This window comes from Triticum dicoccoides, chromosome 3A, assembly GCF_002162155.2.
Source record: "Triticum dicoccoides isolate Atlit2015 ecotype Zavitan chromosome 3A, WEW_v2.0, whole genome shotgun sequence".
Classification (NCBI taxonomy): Eukaryota; Viridiplantae; Streptophyta; class Magnoliopsida; order Poales; family Poaceae; genus Triticum; species Triticum dicoccoides.
Window position 1 is genome coordinate 241,281,224 of NC_041384.1, and position 7,595 is coordinate 241,288,818.

A 7,595-nucleotide genomic window follows, 5' to 3' on the forward strand; every position below is an offset into this window, starting at 1 on the left:
GCTCCATGTTATATTATCTACCGTTTTGGACTATATTGGGCTTTATTTTCCACTTTTATATTATTTTTGGGACTAACCTATTAACCGGAGGCCCAGCCCAGAATTGCTATTTTTTTTGCCTATTTCAGTGTTTTGAAGAAACAGAATATCAAATGGAGTCCAAACAGAAAAATCCTTTTTGGAACGTGATTTTCTTCTCGGATAAGACCCAGGAGACTTGGACCCTACTCCAAGAAGTACCGGAGGCGGTCACGAGGGTAGGGGGCACCCCCCCTACAGGGCGCGCCCCCTGCCTCGTGGGCCCCTCGGTGCTCCACCGACGTACTCCTTCCTCCTATATATACCCACGTACCCCCAAACGATCAGAAGAGGAGCCAAAAACCTAATTCCACCGTCGCAACTTTCTGTATCCATGAGATCCCTTCTTGGGGCCTGTTCTGGAGCTCCGCCGGAAAGGGCTGTCATCACGGAGGGCTTCTACATCATCATAGCCCCTCCGATGAAGTGTGAGTAGTTTACCTCAGACCTTCGGGTCCATAGTTATTAGCTAGATGGCTTCTTCTCTCTTTTTGGATCTCAATACAATGTTCTCCCCCTCTCTTGTGGAGATCTATTCGATGTAATCTTCTTCTTTTGCGGTGTGTTTGTTGGGACCGATGAATTGTGGGTTTATGATCAAGTCTATCTATGAACAATATTTGAATCTTCTCTGAATTCTTTTATGTATGATTGGTTATCTTTGCAAGTCTCTTCGAATTATCCGTTTGGTTTGGCCAACTAGATTGGTAGTTCTTGCCATGGGAGAAGTGCTTAGCTTTGGGTTCGATCTTGCGGTGTTCTTTCCCAGTGACAGAAGGGGCAGCAAGACACGTATTGTATCGTTGCCATCGAGGATAAGAAGATGGGGTTTATTTCATATTGCATGAATTTATCTCTCTACATCATGTCATCTTACTTAAAGCGTTACTCTATTTTTAACTTAATACTCTAGATGCATGCTGGATAGCGGTCGATGAGTGGAGTAATAGTAGTAGATGCAGAATCATTTCGATCTACTTGTCACGGACGTGATGCCTGTATACATGATCATGCCTAGATATTCTCATAACTATGCTCAATTCTGTCAATTGCTCAACAGTAATTTGTTCACCCACCGTAGAAAACTTCTGCTCTTGAGAGAAGCCACTAGTGAAACCTATCGCCCCCAGGTCTATTCTCATCATATCAATCTCCATCACTTTAATCTTGCTTTGTTTTTACTTTGCATTTTACTTTTCACTTTGCATCTTTATATCAAAAATACCAAAAATATTATTTATTGGATCTCACTTCCGTAAGTGACCGCTAAGGGATTGACGTGTTGTGTAGGTACGAGGGACTTGCGCGTGGCCTCCTACTGGATTGATACCTTGGTTCTCAAAAACTGAGGGAAATACTTACACTACTTTGCTGCATCATCCTTTCCTCTTCGTGGAAAACCAACGCAAGCTCAAGAGGTAGAATGCAGCTGCGTCTCTGGCCCGCCCAGGAAGAAAAGCCCATTTTCTGTCATGATTTTTTGTCAGAGAAGTAGGATCCCACCACATCTATGATGATACCGGGTTTTGTCACAATTATCGTCATAGAAGTGTCATATGTATTACAGAAAAAAAATTCGTTCGGCCCAAAATGTCATGGATGTGTCTTCTTTTTGTAGTGATGGCTGAAGGCTTTCAATGTAAAGACGAAGGTGGTGAGAGGCCAACAGGTAGAGTGCGGAGGCGCCATGGTGGGCAAGATGCCCAATGTTACATGGCCCGAAGGCTCCTTTGTGGAGACGGTGAAGGGGTGGCAATCGGGGTGGTTCTATATCACCGAGCCGCGCGACACCAACTGGGCGGCGACCCCCGAATTTCGATTCGGAGCTCCGCTGCGGCTTACCTCCTGGCAAGAGAAGGGCCTCGCCTGGGGCTCTTCGAGCGAGCTAACTAGGCTGCAGACGTGCGTTCAGAACATGATAAACAAGAGGATCAAAGTCGTCAACATGATCCAGGTTATGCTCATTCGTCGGACCCTTCCGTGCCAACGCCGGACTTGCTATCTGTGGGAGTTCGATCCGGCCAAGCACCAGAGGCTACTAGAGCTCATCGACACAACGCACGAAGATATCTAGAAAGTGCTCTTCAAGGCCGGCGGGACACCACCACCTACGACCGAAGATCGTGTGCTCAGCTTAAAATGCCTGGCCAATTCGGTAAGTTTTTTATGTATTCAAGGTATAGCCTTTACTGGCACATTTTGAGAAGGAGTCTAAGCCTTCCTATCAATTTGTAGGCCTAGATCGACATAGCGGGGCGGATTAATTGTCTAGCTCCACTACCCGAAGATGAGGAAACCCCTCTCCTAATGAAGATGCTATTTTCGGCGCCTTATGATGTGTCGGAGAAGAAGGCCAAGAAGACGGCTAAAGGGAGCATGAGTGGCTTGCGTCGAGAGGGTACTTCGGACATGTCGTCCGAAGACGATACTGACTCTTCGGCCGCGCAGATGATGGCGAGGAGGAGGAAGAAAGTGGCTTCCCCCGGAGGGGGTAAATAAAAAAGAGAGGCCTCCACGAATCTGGAGGTGAAGACGCCCAAGAGGGGGAAGGGCTCCCTTGCGGATAACTCCGCATGGGATGTCGAAAGCAGTCCGGAGCGAACGCCCCGGACCAAGCCTCGAGCTGCCTCGTAAGTACCGAAAACCCTACGCACCTCCCAATACCTAGCCTTTCCAGTTTATAATATTAATATGCTTAAACCGTGCCATTACAGTCCGGCCCGCGACGGCTCCCCGCGATCCTCGACAGAGGGTTCGCTAGACTCAAGGAAGATGGCTAGCATGTCTCCGCCACCCGCTCACTCTGCCTCACCCAAGGGTGATGACGAGGCGGCGTCCCAGAGGACCTTTCCAGACCAGGCGGAGGATCCGGAAATCGTTAAGGCGGCGCCCCAGGATGACTCCTCGGTTGCCGGACACATGGGAGAGAAAGCCCCCATGGAGACTGGCAATGGGGGCCAAGTTCCCATCGGCCCTCAGTCGGATACCATTCCGGAGACCTACACGGCTCCGGAGTCCAGCCAATGGCCTTCCCCAAAAGGAGGAGGTGTGCCTGTTCCACGGGTGACCTCTGTCCAACCAGAGGCACCGGATAATCTACTGGAGGTGCTGCGAGGCGCCTCCATTGTGGATGAGCACCGTGTTCTTATGGGTACGGTGATCGAAAAGGTTTAGTCCGCCAAAAGCCGACTGACCAAGGCCTGCACTAGCCTTTTAACAGGCTTTGAGGTAACAATTGTAGAAAAAATATCACAATGTGGACAGTAGCCCCTGATGCTCTGTTCGGTGTCCGGAAAGGAAAAGCCGAACAGGGGATCAAAATAGTTTTTGCAGGAGTCTAACATAATATGTCTTTGTGAGAAGCAAGCGTCGCTGCTGGCTGCTGTCACTCACACTTCGGAGGTCTCCGGACTGAAGCAGAACCTAGAGCAGGCCGAGAAAGAGCTCGGCCTCGTGAAGAAGCAGTTGGAGGACAGCAAAGGTATGCAGTAACCTGCGTGTATGTTTAGGAAGGACGAATGGTTCATGCTGACTAAAGTGTTGTGAACTTTATTAGGGGCCATGACCGAGGTTGCGGACCTCAAGAAGGCCTTAAAGAAGGTCAAGGACAGAGCGGCCAAGGAACGCTCTACGCGCGAGAAGCACGAGACAAGGGTCAGCGAGGTTCAGCAACAGCTTGAGGACGCCGTCAAGAAGTGCGAGTCCTTGGAGCGTGATTCTAAGACGCAAGCGTCCGAACTTGTGAATGCCCTCCAGAGCACGCAGGAGGCTCGAGCCGAAGCCTAGAGCGCCCTTCAGGAAATCCAGGCGGCCTGGAAGATCGCGGCGGGTAAGGCTTTCATTATGCAAAGCAAGTTTGTGAAGGAAGCGTTCCTTTTACTTACCCAAATTTGGAGCTCTCTAGGGGCGTTTACGGATTTGCCGCGCAGCGTACCAGACGTTGCCGAATTCTATCGAGCCGAGGAAGGGAGTTCAACGGAGAAGCTGTTCTGGTCTCAATATCTTGGACCCGAACATCTGGTGTCCTTCAGCGACCAGCTGAAAAGGCTGGTCGAGTTGCACAAGGCGGCCGATCTACCATGAAGGAGCTGATAGTACGACTATGGCCTGCCGCGCTGTGGGAGTCCTGGATTAGGGGGTCTCCGGGCAGCCAGACTATCTCCATTGGCCGGACTGTTAGACTATGAAGATACAAGATTGAAGACTTCGACTCGTGTCCGGATGGGACTCTACTTGGCGTGGAAGGCAAGCTAGGCAATACGTATATGGATGTCTCCTCCTTTGTAACCGACCTTGTGTAACCCTAACCCTCTCCGGTGTCTATATAAACCGAAGGGTTTTAGTCCGTAGGACAACAATCACAACATACAATCATACCGTAGGCTAGCTTCTAGGGTTTAGCCTCTCTGATCTCGTGGTAGATCTACTCTTGTAACACCCATATCATCAATATTAATCAAGCAGGACGTAGGGTTTTACCTCCATCAAGAGGTCCCGAACCTGGGTAAAACTTCGTGTCCCTTGCCTCCTGTTACCATCCGGCCTAGACGCACAGTTCGGGACCCCCTACCCGAGATCCGCCGGTTTTGACACCGACATTGGTGCTTTCATTGAGAGTTCCTCTATGTCGTCGCTGTTAGGCTTGATGGCTCCTACTATCATCGATAGCGATGCAGTCCAGGGTGAGACTTTTCTCCCCGGACAGATCTTCGTATTCGGCGGCTTTGCACTGCGGGCTAATTCGCTTGGCCATCTGGAGCAGATTGAAAGCTACGCTCCTGGCCAACAGGTCAGATTTGGAAGTTTGAATTACACGGCCAACATCCGTGGGGACTTGATCTTCGACGGATTAGAGCCACAGCCAGGCGCGTCGCACTGTCGCGATGGGTATGACCTAGCTCTGCAATTCGAACGGTACCCCAGAGGCCGCGCCCGCATCAGCTCCGACCCTTAGCTCGGAGCCAGCTGCGCCAATCGAGGATAGGTGGCTAGACACCGCCTCAGGGGCTGCAGTCTCGACGGCGATCGAGCCAAACACCAGCATAATCCTCTGCGCAGCCCGTGACTCCAAGGTGCCGGACTCTCCTCCGGACCCCGAACCATCCGCGCCCCTGCCAATCGAATCCGATTGGGCGCCGATCATGGAATTCACCGCTGCGGATATCTTTCAGCACTCGCCCTTCGGCGACATTCTGAATTCATTAAGGTCTCTCTCTTTGTCAGGAGAGCTCTGGCCGGATTATGGCCAACAGGACTGGGATGCGGACGACGAAGAAATTCGACGCCCACCCACCACCCACTTTGTAGCCACTGTCGATGATTTAACCGACATGCTCGACTTTGACTCTGAAGACGTCGACGGTATGGACGACGATGTAGGAGACGAACATGAACTAGCACCTATAGGGCACTGGAAAGCCACCTCGTCGTATGACATATACATGGTGGATACACCCAATGAAGGCAACGGTGACAAGATAGCGAAGGATGACCCCTCCAAGAAGCAACCCAAGCACCAATGTCAGCGGCGCCGCTCTAAGTCCCGCCAAAGCAAAAGTGGTGATACCGGCACAGGAGATAATAACACTCCAGATAGCGCCGAAGACAACAAAAATCCCCTCCGGCAAGAGTTAGATCAGGAGGATGAAGGAGCCAGCTCTCCTGAGAGAGCGGCTGGCGGAGAGGAGGAAGATGACAATTACATGCCCCCCTCCGAAGACGAGGCAAGCCTCGGCGACGATGAATTCGCCGTACCAGAGGATCCCGTCGAACAAGAGCGCTTCAAGCGCAGGCTTATGGCCACGGCAAATAGCCTGAAGAAAAAGCAGCAGCAGCTTCAAGCTGATCAAGACCTGCTAGCTGACAAATGGACTGAAGTCCTCGCGGCCGAGGAATATAAACTCGACCGTCCCTCCAAGAGTTACCCAAGTGAAAGTGCGTTACATCGACTAGAGGGGGGGTGAATAGGTGATTTTTATGAAATTCTTCACTGAGGAATTTGCCGGTGAGGAAATTCCTTAGCGAAGAACTACTAGCAGCGGAATAAGTACTCAAAAGTAAACATAACAGAATACAAGCATAGTCATCATGATGAAATGAAGACAGGCACAGAGTACAGAAGCGTAATCACAGGATAACACAGGATGAAGACAAACAGACTGAAGAAATTGAACTGAGGAAATTGAGAAAGTCTTCATCAAAGTCTTCAAACACAGATATGAACAAACACACATCACAGTTATGAGGAAATGGAAGAGTTGAGGAAATAGAACCAGTAAGCTTGGTGAAGACAATGATTTGGTAGACCAGTTCCAACTGATGTCTCAGTTGTACGTCTGGTTGGAGTGGTTGAGTATTTAAACTCGAGGACACACAGTCCTGAACACCCAGTCCTGAACACGTAGCTCAGGACACCCAGTCCTCACTGTATATTCCTTGAACTAAGGTCACACAGACCTCATCCAATCACTCGTGGTAAGTCTTCAGGCGACTTCTAAACCTTCACAAACTTGGTCACTCGGCGATCCACAATTCCTCTTGGATGCTCTAGACCATGACGCCTAATCGTCCGGAAGAAGCACAATCTTCAAAGGTAACAAGCGTCGGATCCACTCAGGATCAATCTCTTCAGTGATGCTCAATCACTTGGGGTTTGTAGGTGTTCGGGTTTTGGGTTTTTGGTTTTTCCTCACTTGATGATTTTCGCTCAAAGTTCTCAAAGGATGGGTTGCTCTCAAATGACAAGTGTCAGTTTCTCTCGGAGCAGCCAACCAGCTAGTGGTTGTAGGGGGCGGCTATTTATAGCCTAGGGAGCAGCCCGACATGATAAGAAATAAATGCCCTTCAATGATATGACCGTTAGGTGGATAGATATTTTGGGACAGCTGGCGCATAGCACAACAACGGTCGGAATTTTGAGTAGCAAAATCCTTAGGGCTATCATGTTCCTCACTGTGTAGGCAATCCGCACCGGTGAATTCCTAACTCCTCAGTCAGGACAAATTCCTCAGAGACCAGAAGAACTTCGTCTCTGTCACTGAAGAAATTGACTGAACTGTATGAGATTTACAATGGCTTCACTCGAAGGGATTGGTAGGTGTAGGATTTTGAGTTGAGCATCACATGGAAATTTTTCCTTAGTATTTCCTCGACCACCTTTAACAGTACGGTGTTTCCTATGACTCAAGAAAGAGAAAAACAAAACTATGAAAACAAAAGTCTTCAAGCTTCATATTCCTCGCATGAATATCAAGTCTTCACGGACACACCAATTTCTTCACTTTCAAAGTCTTTATGAAAGTCTTCAGAAATACCAGAATCTTCAGTCAAAGATATTCATTTTTAGGGGTCGACTTTCCCTGTAAATATCAAACTCCTCATACACTTATAGACCTGTGTACACTCACAAACGCATTAGTCCCTTAACCTATAAGTCTTCAATACACCAAAATCACTAAGAGGCACTAGATGCACTTACAATCTCCCCCTTTTTGGTGATTGATGACAATATAGGTTAA